At 37.4% G+C, this 21,342-nt stretch overlaps 1 protein-coding gene across 2 annotated transcripts in view; it reads right to left on the reverse strand.

The window, feature by feature from the left end:
- Window positions 1–21,342, reverse strand: part of msi (RNA-binding protein musashi) — a 279,108-nt gene that overhangs the window by 173,143 nt on the left and 84,623 nt on the right. Inside the window, exon 2 of one of the 2 annotated variants that reach the window (XM_087345550.1) lies at window positions 14,018–14,175. The gene's annotated coding sequence lies outside the window, so the exon portion shown is untranslated. Of the gene's footprint in view, window positions 1–7,166; window positions 7,428–14,017; window positions 14,176–21,342 lie in introns of those variants that run through there. The other variant, XM_087345557.1, reaches the window with a different exon arrangement.

Here is a 21,342-nt window from a genome sequence, read left to right on the forward strand (position 1 = left end):
TTATTTACTGACTAATGTATATTTGCAGAAGCTCCACACTCACCCACAGTCCTCTAAAACACCAACTGGAGAATATCCGAGTCCAGAAAGGGATTAAGGGAATCAAGATCAGAGAAAGATTAACAAGGATACGCCAAAGGGCGGAGAATGTAGCAAGTGCGGGGGAAATTTGTGTTTGAAAGCCGAAAGGGAACAGAATTTGGCTTGAATATAACGATAATATTAAAATGGTTTTCAAAGAAATAGACAGGGTGTGGTGAAATGGATTCATACGCCTCGGGATAAGGAAATAATAATAACAAGTTCATGTAAACACAGCGATGAACCTTAGGATTCCGTGATTGGCGAGCGGGAACATTTATCTGGTATTCCGCTTGCCCGATGTTTTTGGCAGGACACAAATCACATTTCTTATGTTAACAGACCAGTAAGCACGTGCAACTTTCTCCTTCACGAGTCACCAAGTTAAACCCAGCGGAAAACATTTCTGTCGTCCACAGAGAACATTTTTTAAACTTCTTTCTTTCTTGTAATTTGTTGTGGAGGAAAAACTGTTGAACCCAGCTGGAGCGTAGAATGTTTCATTTATAAAACAAACGAAAATAATTTCCACATAGAGAAATCTAGCATGATCCACTCTTGTTTACCTTAAGGACAATATTCAGAATGACCACAACCGATGAATATGAAAGATACAAACATTCATATTTATAAAATTAAAAGCAGTGATAAAGAAAATACAAATCACTAGGTGCAAATACGGGGAGATACAAGCTGCTTATTGACGCCAGTTCATTGTCAAGATTACTTTTGAGGTAAACTAAAATTGTCTATTACCTTGTATTTTCCGCAGTCCCACTATACGCCATGCAGGTCGTTTGGGGTGAGTGGAGGTATAGCTCCTCTCTTCCTTGACCTCGACACTAGATGGGGGTGAGTGGCCAGCATCACGCCCCGTCCGGCTTTACCCCCGGAAAAAGGACCCCGGTACCCATTGGACAGGAGGCTGGGTGGGCCCCAGAGCCGGTCTGGACGCAGAGGCTAGAGGAAAAATCCTCTGCCCCCGTCGGGGATCGAACTTTCTCTGTATCATGCCTCATATAAGAAACTCATTTTGCAGTAATTTGTGTTAGCGAAGTTACAGATCGATGTATTATTTTTGATCCTGCTTACCGATTTATCACTTCTCATTTCAACAGCCGACGTATCACAATTATTTTAAGTACTTTCAGAGATAAAACACGCACACAGACGGACGGACATGACCTCCGTATATGCCTACAGTTTACTCGATTAAGATAACAAAGAGCAGTAAACACAAGAATATTATGTGGCTGGGTAATGGCGATAATTACATCCTGTTTCTTCCCTGCATGTTGTTTCGTATAACAGAATCAAACACATTCTAGGCAACGTAGAATTTAAGTCATTTTTTGTTTGTATGAGATGTGAAATGCGCCGTCTTCTGGCCGAATGAACTACTACAATAGCGACTGATAAGCTCATTATTATCTCCCTCAGTTCCAGTCAATAACACACAAAGATCATTACAAATGATTAACTGGTTCGCCATTAAGCGGGTTCATCTCGATGAACACGATTCAACATAAACAGGCATACAGATTATTCGTTATTATGAGACGCTGTATTATCACTGGGTGAGCCTTGAGGTTTTCACGGTGAAGAGTATGAAGATGACTGTCTTTTGGATCGTAGCGACGTTTAGTCTGGTGTATATCGACGGACGTTTCAGAGGAGCACACTAACTCCATAATTAGGGTGATGGAGGCATTAAGTTCCTGTAAAATGTTTTCTTTACAACCTGTAGTATCATTATTATCAGAAGAACATTGAAATTCGCAAGCCTTTATATTAAATGGAGATACAGGAAGACCACCAAAACAATGCACAAGTCTTCGGTAATTAACGACACTTTTTCAACCCCACATGGGGCAGAAAATAAATTCATGCAATATTTTAAATGGAGAATCTGATAAGATGAGACAATTTGGAAGACCTAACAGTGGATGGAGTAACAATATTAATATGGAAATTAAGATTGTGCATATCGAATTTATTCTTATGGCTGAGCATTTTGTGAAAAATGTAATGAACATCGGTTCTCTATAAGAGGCACGGGTATTAGTGATTAACTAAGCTACTACAAGCTTGCTGTTACCCCACGATGATACAGCTGCCAAATTTACGAGACTCGTATGAAAAGCTACACATTTTGATCTTGCGTTGCCTTCAATAATGAGAAGAATATGTTTTATATGTCATATATAACCGTGTTGTGGTATTTAAATTGTGGTTCTTCAACAACTTGAAATCTACGGAAATCGAAAAATGGTACTTTGGTTCTCCAACAGCCTGAAGTTAATGTAAACCTAAATAACGCTAATTAAAATTCTACTCAGGCATTCTTAAGCTAACGCTTATCGTACTAATGACACAGTCGGCCGCTGAAAGCACTTTCGGAGTGCAATATCGAACAAGTGAAACTGTCAAACTACCGAGACAAGCGAACAGCGCTGTGAGTCAGTGAGACGAACATTTCAGTTTTAGTGTTCGCCGTGGTTAAGCAAACCTTTGCCAAGATCGATTCTGTCGACAACGTCGATCTCGTTCGCTCTCATTAGTTTCTATGCGGATCATTTGTCAGACTGCAGTCGCAAGAGGTGAACCATTTTCAAGCAGGTAGTCAAAAATTCTTCAACGAGCACATGGCAAGAAACAGCTTGCATCACCTTTATTCTGCTTGTAACAAAATTATGTCACAGCTGAACTTAATAGCAATGTGTCGGACTGAGGCAGCCACCCAGTTTTTGTTTTGTGTTTACGGCAAATCTACTTTGATCGACATTGCTGTGAGCAGATACACAAAGACATCACTCCTGCCTAAAACAGAGCCTGTACAGAAAATCAGTACATGTCTCTGTCTGTAGACAAAACAGCTTGTTAATTTCCTGTTTTACGAAAGTAAAGTCATAAAAGACGTGTCAGTTTATTTCATTTTATTTATTTATTTAGTGTTCTGTCTGACGACAGGTCCATATGAACAGGATCCTTCCATCCTTTTCTCGGACTGGGACCTGTTCATATACGTTCTTGGCAGATGATCCAGAAGTGGTTTGCCATTGCCTTCTTCTGTGTGTGAATGGAGTAATTGTTGGGATGCCACGGAGGAAAACTCCGTGTTGCCTAGACCACGGCCTTGCCCAACACAAGTTATAAATTCGGGCACCGCCGGGAATCGAACCCGAGACCCCAGGATTACAAGGCCAGCGTTCTAACCGTTTTTTAATTTTCATTCGTACCGATTCACATCAATTCCGATTTTATTAAAATCTGAAATATCAATGTATTAATAAAACCAAAATACTGATGCAACGTAAAATACAGGTTTCATTAAGACGTGTAACTTAAATTTGGAATATTTTTCAGTCAAGTAAATATTTAGCTAAATGCAAAATTTCAACCTGCGCATGGTAACGTCTCCACGTACATGACCATACGGTCCCAGAAACCAGAACCCAGAAGTTCGTGGTCTCCGTCGTGATAATTCCAAGTATAACCTGTCAATAAGTTTCAGTGGTTAGTAGGTTTAGAACGCCTGAAAACTATTGTCTCGGTTACACGTTTAACACCGCAGCCAGAGAAGTTGCCGCATATTTAAGGCGAGGCTAACGCTGTGGCCTACAAAAACGGTGGCTGTTCATTTTGTCGACATGTTCATTAATTTTTTTTTCATCCCTTAAGTTAAAGACCAAGTTTCGCACCGTGTGAAAACAAAGAAAATTACTGTTTTTGTAATTTTTAATTCTATAAAGCACTTAAGTTGTGCCACGGTGGTCTAGCGGTTAGAACGCTGGCCTTGTAATCCTGGGGTCTCGGGTTCGATTCCCGGCGGTGCCCGAATTTATAACTTGTGTTGGGCAAGGCCGTGGTCTAGGCAACACGGAGTTTTCCCCGGTTTCTCCGTGGCATCCCAACAATTACTCCATTCACACACAGAAGAAGGCAATGGCAAACCACTTCTGGATCATCTGCCAAGAACGTATATGAACAGGCCCCAGTCCGAGAAAAGGATGGAAGGATCCTGTTCATATGGACCTGTCGGCAGACAGAACACCACAAATAAAAAATAAAGCACTTACAGGTTATTGAATTTTGAACTGAATTATATCAAGCATTTCCAGAATTTAACCTGCTCATGAATATACTTTTCATTGGTTACTGTAGCTCCCAAACAGACCTACACGAACTTCGACACTATCTCGAAAACCTAATATCGATCCTAACAAGAGTTCCTCGACTTTACTCAGTATTAATATATGAAGGCGTGAATCTTAGTCATTCTAATTTGAAAGTAACACTGGCCTGGTCTAACAATTTCCATAAAATGTGAGTGAAAAGATTAGAAGGTTCACTAGCCATGACAGAATTTTTGCGAGAAATATCTTAAAAAATTACAGTACTATAAAATTCGATTTCATTCCCACCTTTTGTTAAAACATGTTTTCAGGGAACAGAATACGTATATTAAAATTGAATTTGTCAATATTCGAACAATTTTTTTTTGTATTATTGCTTTCGGAGTCTTATTTGTTGTTGTCTTTGTATTTATTGTCCCATGACATGGGCATGAAGATTCTCCTCGCACTTTACTCATACAATATAATTTTTCGACATCGATATTTAGACGCCATAAGATGTGAGACAGACCCAGATTTCAGAACATTTAAAATGTGAAAAAAGTGCGTCTTAAAATCGAATCGATGAAATACGGCAATTGATAACATTTTCGTTGAGATTCATCCCAAAACGGAAAACTGTACACAGGTATCTACCAGACAAAAGCAGTTCTGACAAGAGACCACTGTGTGCCAAGTTACAACATTTGTACTGAAGCGAGCTCTTTAATGTACCCTATCTGCATTCAGAAGTGTTACATAAAACTTAATTTTACTTCGTAACGACGATATTTATTGAACCCAAGTGTGTTTATATGAACTTGTACTGGCTCAGAGCTTAGTAGTTAGTGATTTCTGGAACACGTCCATCGACAATGCAACTCAACTTAAAAAATATAACCAGTGACCAGAATTTTTGTACTAGACGAGAAATTCTTTCCAAGTCTACTAATTATACGCTACTGTGAATAAATACGTTTAAATATGTGACATCTGAGATTCCCACCACTCAGATTTACAGATATATATCAATGTTTCGGAGTAATATATTGCACCCATCTTCAGGGCTTGAGTCAGGTGCCAACGATCAAAACCAACCAATCAACGAAAAAGCTAATGAGGGCAAAGTCTTGGTCTATTAAACAATTTCTGCGTACCGAACGCATGGCTGAAAATGGAGAACAGTAATTTTAACCATTACTGAAGATATTTCTGCTAAAAGAATTGTTATACCCAGCAGACGAACATTACTTCTCAGACGTTCAATACCGTACATATTTATCATTAATTCATCGAATGGATTATTTTCGATGATGACACGCTAAATGTAGCTACTAAAGCATCTCTTCTTGAACAGGAAATTAATATTGAAGGTGTTTTCCTTACTCTATTACGAGGGTACTGGTGGTAATAAGTAGTTCATACATGCGTAATGTTGACTGCGCCCATGGGGGATCCCAGTTCCCCAAGTTCGCGGTCATATTACCCTCTCCACATCATTGTCGACAAACTGAAATTTTCATCTTATGCAGTCGGTGTACAACCACGATTAGTGACCCACAACACCGAACCTCTATATTAAATTTTATATAACCGAAATAAATAGCAGCTAATGAAAAAAGAGAGAGACGGATCATTAACACACCTACGATACTTCTGGGATATTCTGCAGTGTAGTTTGGTAGAAAATGACTGACGATTCGGAGGTGCTTTCTGCTTCCATCATCAGGTCGATGAGTAAAAACCTCTGGAAAATCAGTTTTTCTACCAGACTCACGGTCCAACATCCCAGAATACAACCATTCTTATACTCGGCACAGTGAGTTCATCGGAAATTAAATCATTATAAATCTAAAATGAATTTTTTTAAATGTCCCTATAAGTCACTTATGCTTGCAAGTACAATTATGAAATACGTGCTCAATCGTTTTCTGCAATATACACGCAAAGACTGTAAAAAGTCTGTAATGACTTGTAAGATCGCTTCTTGTTACAGAAAACAAACACTGATATTAATATAAATACACGTGCTGTGACATAGTTTTCCGGGACTGGAAGATATGGAAGGGAAACTGAACAAACACAATGGAGCAGATACCTTTTGAAATTTGGAAACAACAAACTTCTTATGAACCCCAGACTGATAAGACTTTCATTTAACACCAACGAATTTCTGCTGAAGTGAAATACCAGTTCATAAATAAGAATAAAAACTCACAAAATATTATTAAAAAAATCGATTCATGCTTAAAACAAATCAGGTCAAACTATGCTACAAGCAACAATTAACTCTAGGTCGTTAAGAAAAAATGGTCATTTATTGAGAAAGGAAGAGAAAAAGTGTTCTCAAGAATCTCCCATCACAGCCTTTATCAGTCAGTTAATGCAGTCGAAATTTTCATACAAAATGCTTTATGGTCTATAATCTTCCTTTTTTGGTTTCCCCGACAAATACTGTAAAACATTTCTCACTACTTCTATGTTGATAAGAAAATTGGCGCAAACTTTTCAAAAAATAAGTGTTTGTAAATGTTAATTAAATTATCCAGCGGACAACAATGGAAAATCTGGACTCTGGTCTCCACACACCTGTATATCTCAATGTCATTGCTCCATTATAATATTCTGATATTATGTACCACGTCAACGGATTGACGACATTCAATAATGTCGAGTTTACCGGACGCATTTTGCAAGTAAGAATATCATTTGTAAACTAAATATACATTTACAATTTATCGTATTCATAAAGACAACTACGAGTACGGTCTGTCAGTAGTTGTTTTATAAACCACCTCATTTAGAGGCAGTTTTCTTTACTTATTTTTAAGATTTCATAGATAAGTAATACAGCGCGGAAACATATTCCATTTTGATGTATACAAATGTCAGCGAAGGCAACAGGCTATTTCTACCACTAACCGCCCCATTAGCTGATGCATTGCTTCATTTACTATATCATGCTCTTACCTCCCACGTAGAAGCAGCTCGACGTCACGTGACTGGTAGTACAGTTGGAAACACAAAGACCCAACTAGCTAAGAAGTGTTATTTACACTGCCTTCACTTCACACAGCAAAGTTTCTTGAACACAATGAATATAACACATAAAACTATACGTAACTTTACACCACTTCGTAATATTTGCTTTTAACATTTTCACCACGAATGACACTAAAACGAACAACATTTAATTTCTCGTCACAAATTCCCGTACAGCAAACCACCATGTTCCGACACGACGTTCGCTTGTCTGCCTTCAGTCGGATGAATTCGGAGGGCAGTTCGACAATTATCGGCGTGGCCAGGCAAAGAGATAGAGCAGACTTTTAACTTATTCCAAAGAAAGAATACCAACACAGAGCGTAACTGGGCTGTGTTGCAAATTACATATCTGCCAGGGGATGACACTGATATACGCTGATTAAGACTCTTTATTGAAGTTAATGGAAAAGTAATTTCTGCATCGGTACAGTTTGATTAGCTTTGTAACAAGTGATTCACTGTATAATAAATTAACATAAAGATAAATGTGATAGGCCAAATATGAAATAATGCATCAGGAAAATATGTGCAATCTCTGGAATAAATAGTTCCACTCTTCTTTAATAATGTTTTAAAAAATAACAGACTGCTTCTAGCATATTAAAATCCTTGAAACGCTGTGGTACAATTTAATAAATAGGCCTATTTAAAGTTATGTCGTAAGTGAACAGAGAAGTAACTTTCGAGATAGTAGCCTAAGCACAGCCTCCAAGTTCTATGGACGCTTTACTGTGCATAATCCTCCTCGTTGTTCAAGGGAAGAGTAGTCTCAAACTATTTTGACTCATATGTTTACTTACTGCTGAACGTAAAAGCAATTTTACTAGATTTTAATCATCTACTTCTCTTTAATTTTCTCTCAGGCATCTAACAAATTACAACATCCGTAACATCCAGAGACTTGGTCCTTTCTGGCAACAGAAACCTTCTTTTCAGGAAATGCCTCTGCTGTTCTCAGACTTTCTAGTCCTGATAACGTAAACTTTCTTTATGTGAATGAGTCTGGTGTTTAATTGCGACTGGCAGGTAAGTAACTACTTGTCTCATTTCACAAGTGCAAGTCACAGGTGGCAGTCAAATTGTTAGTGGGGAGAAACAAATTTAAGTAGAAGGCAGTGAATGTGCTTCAATTGCAAAGGTTGATGGAGACAGGTGAAAATGTTGGAATTGTTACGAGCGGAAATAGATTTGAGAAGGTACACGTGTTATTTCAGAGAAAGACACACACACAAGAGAGACAGAATTTTCAATTTATGTATTGTTATATCTGTAAAGTAGACTGCACGTATACGCCTTTTTAATGGATTATACGGAAGTTTATCAGCCTTTCTCTCGGGAGTTTATGCATGAATGTGTAAACGACAGCAAAGTTAAAAATGAAAGAATACGATATTTGCAATTAACTTGCTAAAAGTCGACTGTAGCTGGTTCCACTTTTACGTCTGTGGTCCTCTAGGGATCTTTCGCTGCATCTCGCCCAATCGCTAGATTAAAAAAGTCTCACCATTAATATGTTTTATTAGCAACCACAGCTGACAAACACGTTTCGGAACAAAATATGTATTCGTGTACACTGTTATGTTGTGCTGCGTAATCCTTCTGTTTTTATCCAGAATTCCAGCAGCGTTCACGGCTGGAGGGCTGGAGGCCACCCATGGTCCAGCGCGCACTACGAGGAGTTTCTTCGCCGTTGCAGTAATCCAACAACTGCGGTCGATTACGTTGAAAAGAACGTCAAAGTTTATGTTTAATTCTCAGTTGGGATTTGGCTACTGCCTTTGAAGAAGCATCGTGGCGAAACAACCACCCATTACTCGGTTCTATCAAGGCGGCAAATATTAGAGAAAGCGCGGAGGCATTCATTCAATCTGAAAATCAGGGGACACCAGATACTAGCACATTTCTTTGATGACTTCAGGTAAATACAATCATTCCCTGCGCCTATAGGCAGTGAAAGGCTACGCATCTGACAGCGAACTGATTGATTGGCTGAATGACCTCGAATCGATGGTGTCTGTTCGAATTAGAAGTCATTTGAACACAAGTGTGTATGGCGGAATGTGTACAACGAACTTTAAATTTCGCTTTATTTTCAATTCCATCTGAAACTTTCCTGGCTCATTGTCTATATCCACAAGAGAAGTTAAAAGATACACAAATACTTCCTGATTTATTTCTAAAACCCTGCGAATCCGGTACTGAACTCAATCCGCACTAAAAGGAAAATAGAATACATAAGCACTTTCTGATTTATCTTTAAAACAATTTAATCTAGTACCATCTCAGCCAGTGGGGCCAACTGCTTCACACACATCTCTTTATTTAATTTACCTGTGCGAATTAAAACAAAAGGAAAATCTAAATAAATGTTACAGTTATAGATTATTTCCGATTATTTCATGTTCTGTTTCTTTATTTACGTATTTTTACCGTTCTCCTACCTTTTTGTGTCTGGCTCAATTCCCTTCCACCGCTTTTCCTTAGTAATTTTAAATTGACTTGTATTCCGGAAGTACGGCAGGAGGTTTAAATCTCTACCGGATTAACCGTTTAAAACAAAGTGGTAGCTACATGTACCACATGTTTTAAAGTTCACTACTGAATTGTCCTTTTTCTTATATTTTCCCGTCTTCCCAAGCCACGAACACTTACTTTAAAAACCTATATTCTTTTTCATCAACTGAAAACTCAACTAACGCTTTATGACGCATGCAGTCGAGACATTTAAAAATCTGTAATTAAAATCCGTGTTTCCATTTCAGTGTATCGTAAAAATGTCAAAACATTCTAGTTTGTATTTCATATAATTACAGAAAGTCGATATTTCAGATATTTTCCGCATGCTGTAAGCTGAGAACTCTCATATATACATTTCTTTACAACGTTTAGTAAACGAAGAGTGAACTTAACCTTCAACTACGTTCGTTGCCGTGGCAATAAAACTGAGACAATTTCACACTTTTCTATTCCGAAACTGAAGCACAAATGTGTCGAGCGTATCTAAATCAATTTGTCTTTTCAGGATTTGAATGCATTCGGATCGGTATAATAACGCAAAAATTTTAAATATAACAATTTAAATTTCCTAGCCTATGGTCTAGCGGTTAGAACGCTGGCCTTGTAATCCTGGGGTCTCGGGTTCGATTCCCGGCGGTGCCCGAATTTATAACTTGTGTTGGTCAAGGCCGTGAGTTTTCCTCCGGGGGCTTCCCCGGTTTCTCCGTGGCATCCCAACAATTACTCCATTCACACACAGAAGAAGGCAATGGCAAACCACTTCTGGATCATCTGCCAAGAACGTATATGAACAGGTCCCAGTCCGAGAAAAGGATGGAAGGATCCTGTTCATATGGACCTGTCGTCAGACAGAACACTAAATAATAATAAGATGAGGTGGTCTAGCGGTTAGAACGCTGGCCTTGTAATCCTGGGGGGTCTCGGGTTCGATTCCCGGCGGTGCCCGAATTTATAACTTGTGTTGGGCAAGGCCGTGGTCTAGGCAACACGGAGTTTTCCTCCATGGCATCCCAACAATTACTCCATTCACACACAGAAGAAGGCAATGGCAAACCACTTCTGGATCATCTGCCAAGAACGTATATGAACAGGTCCCAGTCCGAGAAAAGGATGGAAGGATCCTGTTCATATGGACCTGTCGTCAGACAGAACACTAAATAATAATAAGATGAGGTGGTCTAGCGGTTAGAACGCTGGCCTTGTAATCCTGGGGGGTCTCGGGTTCGATTCCCGGCGGTGCCCGAATTTATAACTTGTGTTGGGCAAGGCCGTGGTCTAGGCAACACGGAGTTTTCCTCCATGGCATCCCAACAATTACTCCATTCACACACAGAAGAAGGCAATGGCAAACCACTTCTGGATCATCTGCCAAGAACGTATATGAACAGGTCCCAGTCCGAGAAAAGGATGGAAGGATCCTGTTCATATGGACCTGTCGTCAGACAGAACACTAAATAAATAATAATAAATGGTTAACTGGAAAGAATGTGCATATGATACGAAATGTACTCTTCTTGTTCTGAAGCAGGCACGGATAATAATTTGCCACATTTTATTCGACACTGCGTGGGGGCTGAGACAAATTCTGTAACTGGTAATTCTAGTGTACATTACAAAGGCCAAAATATCATGACGTCTGTTTAATAATAAGCGTCTGTCGCGCTACGATGCATGATTCTAAAACATGTGAACACTGAAAACTGTCAGCGGCAACGACAGATGTCGGGCACAAACGCGGCTAAGTCATTCCTCCATTCCCAGTGTCAAATTGACTGCAAAGCCGCCATTTGTATGTGCCTTGTGTTCCTGATTTTTGAGTAGAGAGAGAGAGAGAGAGAGAGAAACAGTCTGGTTCACATGCCAAGAGGACCAGAATTACCCGATAAAACAATCTTCAAATACTACGCTAAGCTTTTGATTTGGGTCCAAGGAAGTTCCATACAAGTTATTCGCATAGAGATTGTAGTTTGTGTGGTCCTACATGAACAAACATTTGTAGGTCTACAATGATGACCCAGTCATCCTATAAATCGACTCACTTTAACATCTAAAATCTTGCCTAAGACCATTACATGGATTCTCTAAAGGTCTGTAAAAAAAGGTACATTTGTTGTACTGATTTTATGCTGGAAATTGGCCACTCTCTAATTTCGATGGATTAAAATGGGCTAGGATGACATCTGACGGCACAAACATGTTAACGAAATTAGGGTTCATTAGAAGTAGGGCGTTTAATAGTCAACTGAATAGCTATCAGCGTTTTAATAAAGACTTTGCACCACGTGCTTAAATAGATAGTTATTTAACGATCCTACATATACGTCTCACGTTGTAGTAGTGATAATGCAACTGCTCGCCTCTCAATTACCGTCTGAATGCCAAATGCTGGTACGCGATCTTGATTAGCGCAGTTAAAACAAAACACTGCAATCAGAAATAAATCGCTACATGTGTAAACCGTTTTAGAGAGACTGAACCTGCTCTAATTGTACATCCAAATAGGATTTTAAACCATGCTTGTTTCAGCCATTTCTCAGAGACATGTCGTTACTAGCAACTGCGGATAATTAATGACATCTCAAACCTTGTTGGATCGTAACTTTTGTCAGAACTAAAATGAACCTTTGCATTTTCACAGCGCAGAAAATTAATTTGCATAAACTGAAGAATAAGATTGATAAGACTGTATCGAACTGTACTAGATTTAATCTGGTTGCTTTCCGGGATGTAAACTTACATCTGACTAGATGGTGCAACAACCCGGAAGACAGCCAACTTCGGACTCACCACCGCGAAAACCTCAAATCCCTCGTCTTCCTTTTGCCCATTTATTTATTAAGACTGTACTTTGTTTCGAAAAAAATTATGATAAAAATCCGTAAAATTTAGCCACTAAGAGGATTCATCGACAGCTTACAATTCATAACAATTAGACAAGACCTCAACAATTCCTTTTTTATGTTATTGGATACATGGTCTTCAGTTACGCTGATAAATTTTCGAATTCGTATGTCTGTTTAGAGTTAATATTGCAAACATTAAATCGCATAAAATAAATTAAATAATGATAATTGTGTAATTAATTAAATCATACGTGTACTTAATCCATACAAGTGATCCGCATAAGCTTGGTTATTCAGTCAGATTGAATTACCTACAATGAAATGAACAAAACAACAGAACTTGAGTGGGCAACGGCTGAACCCGGCACATCCAAATATTAAAGCCTACGCTGGAATATAAGCGATTAATTCAGTGATTTTATACATTTACCGGGCTTTGAGTGATTCCATCCAGCCCGGTTATAATCACGGAATAATCCGTTTGGGTTAATTTACGTTATGTTATGGTATTTGGGTTCATGTAATGTTAGATTGGATCAAGATAAATTAGTTCAGCAATAACATATGAAAATTGGGGATTGAAAATTTGACCTTTCCCAGAACTTAACGGTGAATGTACATTTCTTACAGTTTATAGTTTAGATGCGTCATGTTTGTGTTAAAATTCAGTATATATTTATTTATTATTTCAGTCTATACACAAACTTAGCTTTTAAAATGTTGTTGTTAAAATTAAAATTTAAAATTTTCATATTAATATTAATTTCAAATGTTAATAAATTGTTTCACAGAATAATGAACAACTGACCGAAATATGCAAAATACTACGAAGATCAAAAGGAACACCCACAAAAGAAATCTAGAAAACAAATAAATCAATAAAAGCTTGCATTAATAAATATATATTAGTTTTAAAGATGAAAATAACAATAAAAAACCTGAGGATGATTCAATAGCATCGAAACATGTCGTAAAATAATAAAGCGCTGAAATGTAACATCGAAATAACGATGAAAAAGCGCTAAATTTTAAATTTTAATTTTAACAACAACATTTTAAAAGCTAAGTTTGTGTACAGACTGAAATAATAAATAATTATATACTGAATTTCTTACAGTGTTGGTACTGTGCAATCACCGATTGTTTTCAACAATAATGCAAACGCAACAAATACAAGCGAACACTCCAATGTATTGTTTGTTAATGAATATGCTCACATGCATTATGATTTTGTATCTCGTCCTGATAACGAGCCATGGACACAAAGCCTTAGTTTATCAAAGTTTATTTCTAGACAATAACATTTCATCCTTTAATTATACGTACCACCTACTTTAACAATCAATAATTCTAAACTTTGCTCGCAGAATGTATTTATGGACTTCGTATGGATTAGAATAAGCAACGTTTACTTACCTAAACAGCCTTGACTAACTGATCTTTGTAATGGAGATGTATTGTGTTTTCTTTGAGGTACGGACTGAATGATGAACTTTTATTTAGAAGAGCTTCATCTTTAACACGTTAACAGCATCTCTGAAGGTGCAGGTTGTGTGTTCATGTTTCCACTGTGCCTGAAAAATTCCCATTTACAAAATCAGAAACGGATATTGTGTATTCAATTCGAAGCCTTAATTTATCTTGATAAATATATCTGACAGTTTTTATACGAAGTCATTTTAAGGGAATTTATACCCACTTTTTCTTAGCCATTTCTACGTTGACTCATTTTATTATAGAGCTGAAATAAGCAACGTATAAGATATACCTCGGGTGCATCGACGATTAACAGCGCACGAATAACATATATTTTTACAGCTACCAATTTCTTAATAGAAACAAAACCATTCACTTCCATATTCTGCACTGAGCGGCTGAAGTCCACCATGGCAAGCACAGTATGGTAGCAGCAGGTGTTTCTAATGTCAAGCCCATGCACCTAATTTAATGTCTCTAGGTGCTACAGAACCCCCCACCCCCACCCCGTCGTCTCCTCCAACCCAACCAGTCAGCTTAAAACACTATCCGTAAAAGTGAGAAAACACAACAGTCTGGAACAATAATAATTACCAAGTAATCTCCTACCTGCAGTCTCTACTTCTGTTCTCAACCCACTCATTTTCATTATGAACGTAACACACGAAGCACAGCTGATTTAAACCGTACGCTCTATTTTATAACCCACTTCAAGCCGTCGAGAAATATATCACTTTAGTCCAGTAAAACCTGATCGACGTTTTCGAGGAGCTTACTGCCTCCATTATCAGGGTGAAGAATTCACTTGCCATGGGAACCTTAAATCTCGTCATTAAAAATTATTAACCTTTTATTATCTGCACGTGGTTGGATTTCGTGGCATTTTTAGTAATATCACTGTGACTTGTTTAACAACGCTGTTCTATTCAGTGTGCATAGAAGAAGAAAAGATTTTTATTCCACGTTTTGTCGTCAGAAGATTTGAAGGTGAAATTTACTGACGAATGTCAGTTTCGTATCCGATAATTGTGTAAACCAGAAAAATTGTGAGACATCAGGTTCTTAAGGCGGTGTGAATGAAGATGAATGTCTTCTGCGATGTAGCGCCGTGTAGTCTGATGAAGGCAGCCAGCACCTCTGAAACGTCGATGTAATCCTTTCAAACGCAACATCACAGTAGAAATCGTAATCTACACGAATGTTTATGAATAAGTCGAAAGTTTAAAGGAAGGGAGTAGATTGTAAGTAATGTAATTGACTGCAACATGTGTCGAGGTTAAGAAACACGTTAATAAGCGTATCCGAGACAACATTATAATTAGCTTTGATGTGCATCAGTCGTGGTGAGAAGATGTTGAATAATGGCCTATGGCCCACTCGTAATATTTAATTCTGATTAGATCAGGAAAGTCGATAAGCCTTACCAAAGGTGTATCCAGATACTTGCTTTCGTATATATTAAATCTTGTCCGTCTAATCACAATAAATTCTTATTAAATATTAAAATATTACAATAATTAACATTTAAAATATTTAAAATATTAAATGATGTTCTTTATCGAAATATTCGATTTACAATAAATTTTCATTTTTCATGTTTCACGACATGTTTCAGTTCCTAAAAGAACCATCCTCAGGTGTATATAATTATATAAAGCTTCAAAACGATAAATAATTCAAATACAATTTTCATACATTATGCTAGCGTGCATTTTTATTAGAATTTTACCAGATATCAAACGATGTTCTTTTTCAGATTTTTATTCCATTTTTAATAACACACTCGATGTTGTTCTGTATATATACATCATGCTCAATGTGACTTTAGTGTGGTTAAACGTTTGGTTGTTTTTATATCAGTCTGTAATGTAGAAATACTTGATTTAGATAATCTCCCCTTGCCTTACCTGGTTAGCTCTTATACAGAATTCATCTTTCGTTAAATCCGTACATTTTCGTCTATCAAGACTCATGATTAGACAGCGTCTTGGTTAGGCCACTACTGCATCTTTTGATGTAATTCTGAATTCATTATTCATTCAACTTCATTCTACACTATATAGTGTAAGCTACTGAAAGCGTCGTTAAATAAGCCACAAAGAGGAGAATAGAGAAAATTAAGAACTTTGTTTTATCTTTATTTTAACCTACTTTTTCCAATACTTTCTTCAAAGCAAATGAGCTTTCTTTTATGATAAAAGGCGAACCGTCAGAATTTGGGATGAGAGAAATGTAATATTTATATCATCCCCATTGTACTTCGTACTAGAGCCCATTTATACTGCGCACCAGAGGAATTAAATAGTTTCACGTTTTCAGAAACTCTCATACCTGGAATCCGTGTATAATCAGGATTTTATGTAATGTGCTTCAGATTCCCGCCTGACTGTTAAATGTCCTACATTTTCTGATATTTTGTCATCTGTCTCCGCATAGTTTTGGTGGAACAGCGAGCAAGTATCTAATATCCCTCCTTCCCTTCCCGACCGTAAATTCCTATGCCAACCAATATGCGTTAGGACAAAATATTTTATACTAGTTTGGTGTGAGAAAAACGTAGGTCCGAACTTCATAAAAGACCCCACGTTGTTATGAAATTAAATACTCTTTATACCTGGCGCTCTGTTATGCTCTGCCATCAGTTGAGAGTATAGCTTAGGTTGGGAATCGAACTCCGTACCCCTTCGTCGCTATAAGGTTGTGTTTTTATCAGGTCCGTATTCGCTTTGTTACGAGATTACTGTTGTGGCAGCACTGATCTAGCCTACCGAGGAGAGGATGAAATTCAGAACTTCTAATTTCCCATGTAAGGGATAAAATTGTCTCTGTTGACGTTGATTCTTGTGGCTTGTAAAGCCACTGGACGAACGTTTCGGAGAAACATGTTGCCTCCATTTACAGGACTAAAGAATCGCCCTTATGGTGCAGGCAGCAAGTTTCAGCTGAAACGGCTGTCAATTTCTACCAGACTGTACGGTTCATCATCTCTGAAGACATCTACGAACATAGTAATCAGTACCCATGTAGTGACTAAGCTACGGGCTGGACAAGTTTGGTGCAGTTTCCGTCAGCGACAAAAGATTTTTTTATCTTAACTACCACATCCACTGGGGTCCACCAAGCGCCCTGTCCACTGGGAATCTCAGGGCTAATTCCCTGGGGTTAAAGTGGATGGGGTATGAGGCTAACCATTCATCTTCACTATCGACGAGTTAAAGAATGAGTTAAGATGTACAATCCATACGTCTTTATCACGTGGTGCTAAATCAGCACGAGGAACGACTGTATTTTACCTGCACATTACATAGAAAGTTGGTTGGGCTCCAGAAATAATCTTGCCGAGTTATTTTTTTTCATTTTAAATCTTGAAATATAAGTTTTACCTCACTTCATTGACTTTTTGTGGTTGTCGCATGGGGGCGAGGGGAGCCAGATACTTCACTTCGTCAACAGAAGTAGGCACTAAGCGAACCACAAGCATTAGGAGTGTGTTCTGTGAAGGAAATAGATTCCAGTCAGTAAGCAGAATGAGCACAGACTGAAGGAATTGTTTGACTCGACGACAAGACCCAAATAACTCGGACAGCGGACAGTAGTCTGTGGTGGAAGCTTTTCCAAAGTAAAAATCCGCGAGGTTATCTCAGACGTTTCTGAAATATTAATTTATTGGTTGATTACACAATCTGGGATACTAAAAAGATGTTAAATAAACTATAAATAGATAAGTTAGAAAAGAGTTATAGTGCCAAGTTACTTTCCTGTAAGTAACTGACGAAAAACTAGCTAAGTCTTATAGTGACCGTTCAGTTATGTCACATGCTTCATTACAAGTCGCTACCAAAAATAATGTTTTTTTATTTACATTAATTAATTTTAGTACGTAATATGTCGACAGTTTAATGCAGTTATAAATTACTGAGAACAATTTGTATAACTGAAGCGTAAATAAATGTTTAAATCTAATTAACCTCTCAATATCAGTGTGCGTATTGAATTAAATTCGATCAGGTGATTAATATTCTGGTGGAAAATGGAAAATAGGGCAAAAGATCAGCGGAGTTCCTTCTGAGATCATTTCTGTTGTTTTTTCGCTAGTTTATTAATTTCTAGCCTCTTGTTAGAATTAAATTAAATTTTATTAGTGATAAGAACACAGTTTTATAAATTTCACATTTTAAGAAATAGTGCTTACGTATTAACCCCGTGGTCTATGGGATTTCTTGTATAATTTCTCACGAGTTTTCTTCATAACAAATTTGTAAGCACTTATCATTTAGGTCCAGCCAGTTGATACGTTACTTGGCTCGTATAATGCATCTATAAATTCACTCGTTAAGAATGATGGAGGAAATCTAAGGTAGTGCTTTAAATCATTTTTGTTTATAAAAGTATAACAAAGTCCCATATAAATATTAAAACAATTAATTATCTACCCTTAATATAAATCACCACAGGAAGTGTCCAAAATAAATATATTCTCGAATTTTGGGCGATGGGCCATAGATTAGTGGAAATTATAAGGACTAGTATATATTATGACTATAAAGCTTACTGCATTGCAGATGTGTGTTTGGTCTTAGTTTGAAATCGTGGCCAAATTGAAGCTGTTGCCAAGAACGGAAGTGGATTTGACCAACTTTTTTGTGAATCTGAGCATGTAGCAATAGCAAGCTGTCAGCAACCGCTGGGCTCTGTTCAAAGACAATGAAATAATTTCTTTCAAATTTCCTTTAACTATCTACGCATAGAATCATGCATATTTATGGCGTTTATTTTTAAACGAGCAAGACATTCTGAAAACTGTCTACGCGGTGTCTCATGTGCCTGCAGACTTTCTGTTTAAAGATGCGAAATAAATACACTAGAAAGTTTCATTACATAACTGTCTGAAACCGAAAGAATGAGAGCTGATGTAAATAATTAAAATTTGAGCCCCTACCGCAAAGGAAATTCGAATCGTCTCCGTTACAAATTTCAGTTGGTTATTGCTGTTTCATGAATATTATCGTTATTTATTCTGTAAGTCATAAGAAACTCACAAAACCATTCCATGATCAGACTGCAAAGTAAATGTTAAAGCAGATGGTACACAGTTACCATGGGTTTTAGAGGGTTAGACCAAAATTTTACATTCTCTCATAAGTTCTAAATCGCGTAAAATTGTTGGTTACATGTTACTGAACAATAAATGTGAATAAAGTGACCATTTACATGTCACCTGGCTAGCAATGTCTCGACATGTTTGCTAACTAAAATTATAAGTTATCGATTACAAATTGCTATAATGATATTGTCGTCAGCACCAAATTATGTCTTTTTTTGCGTCTTTTGAGATGCCGGAGCTGATTTAAATATCGACTCCTTCTGACGTCATACACGCTCTTCATGTATTAAATCCCACTGATGTCTGAATATGGATCACTCGCGTCAGCTTGGCTTTCCTCCAGCATCTCTGCTCTCTACCGACTAAGATTAGCATAAGATTTATGCGTGTCCACCTTCCTGTTCCATGCTCCAACTTAATTATTTTAACGTTGCACCAGTAACATTTTCACGAGAAACATAACGGATTAGTATATCAGATAAACAGATATTAAAAGTGTCTAGTATTGTTCGGATATGTAAATATTTATCTGACGCTTTCCATTTCATAGTGGATTAAAGGAGGGGATGCTTTATATCCACTGCTTTTTAATGTTGTTCTGTAATGTGACATCATGGGAGGTCAAGAGAATACGAATGGTGTGTAATTAATTACCTAAACGTAGCATGTGTTTGTTGGGAATGAATATAAATACCATAAACAATAAACCTAACCTAACCTAATTTAACCTAACCTAATCTAACCTAACCTAATCTAACCTAATTTAACCTAACCTAACCTAATCTAACCTAACCGAATCTAACCTAATCTAACCTAACCTAACCTAATCTAACCTAATCTAACCTAACCTAACCTAACCTAATCTAACCTAATCTAACCTAACCTAACCTAACCTAACCTAGCGGAATTCCTCCTATAGGGCATTAAAGAAATTTGTCTGTCAATAAATGTGGGTTAAGTTCAATACTTGTCATCGAGTACAGATAGCACGACAGACGTGCGAAATATTTATTGTATCGTGAAAGTTAAACATACTCAGAACTGGATACCTACAGCCGTTGATAATGTTGCCTTATATTCGTGCATTGGAGTATTTGACAGATAATAGGCTTCACAGGTTTACCTAAGAACTTCTTCATTTATTCCTGATATTTATCAAACTTTTGGTTGCATCAAATTTAACATTACGTTCTGTCGTCCCAGGAGGCAGTACACTGGATTTGACAGTCTTCATTTAGATATTTCATAGTTTTTCGCAGATTCCATGGGATTGTTTCTTAAATTATGTCACAACCGCATCATTCTACATCATTTCCTGGTCATTATTTATTAATCATCCTGTCATTCAACACTATATAATATAACCCATAGACATCGTGTAAATAAATGAAATTGTTGCTCGTTATAAACATACATCGTGTTACATCTCAGAAGACAGCCACCTTCCAAATACATTGACCATTTTATACGTCAAAACGTCTTTTTGGGACGCATTGTATTCGACTTTTTTTCTTATGTGGGCTTTAAATCTAAACAAATATCCGTGATGTATGGCAGGGGCGCTAACCAATCAATCATGACAACTACTGCTTGCGAAATGCGTACTTTGCAGCCCACAAACACAGACATTCGTTCGCTTATGATGCATGTTCAAGAGTGCTAAAAATGCGAAAACGGCCGAGGGGCACTTGAAATCTGCTCCCAAAGCACTTTGCATCCTCGCCCTCTCGTTACTTCATTCAAGTGACGATTTGCAGAAAAAATGACAACGCGGGCTATCATGCTGTCTCAGGCGAAGTTCAGATACTTTGCAATCATTAAAAAGAAATACACAAATATATATGTATATATATGTATATTTAGGTATCCAGTCATATCAGAACCCTGATGATGGGGACAGAGTTGGTTCCCGAAACGTCGGTTTACTACGGTAACCATTTGACGCGGATGATTGCCCGAGAAGATTTTATTAAATGTATATAAAAATGGAACATGCATTTAAAATACTTCATATTCCACGCAAATGTTGCCAAAAACATAGCATTAAAATCGTAGTTGGATTTCAAGGAATGGGTAGTCTTATAATTAGCATAACGTGTAAACGTGTTTATTTACATAAGATTTCAGGTTCTCAAGGCGATGACGATGTCGACGTTGATCT

This window comes from Zootermopsis nevadensis, unplaced genomic scaffold, assembly GCF_977971745.1.
Source record: "Zootermopsis nevadensis isolate Lab colony 2312 unplaced genomic scaffold, Znev_1.0 Znev_ptg000001l, whole genome shotgun sequence".
NCBI lineage: Eukaryota > Metazoa > Arthropoda > Insecta > Blattodea > Termopsidae > Zootermopsis > Zootermopsis nevadensis.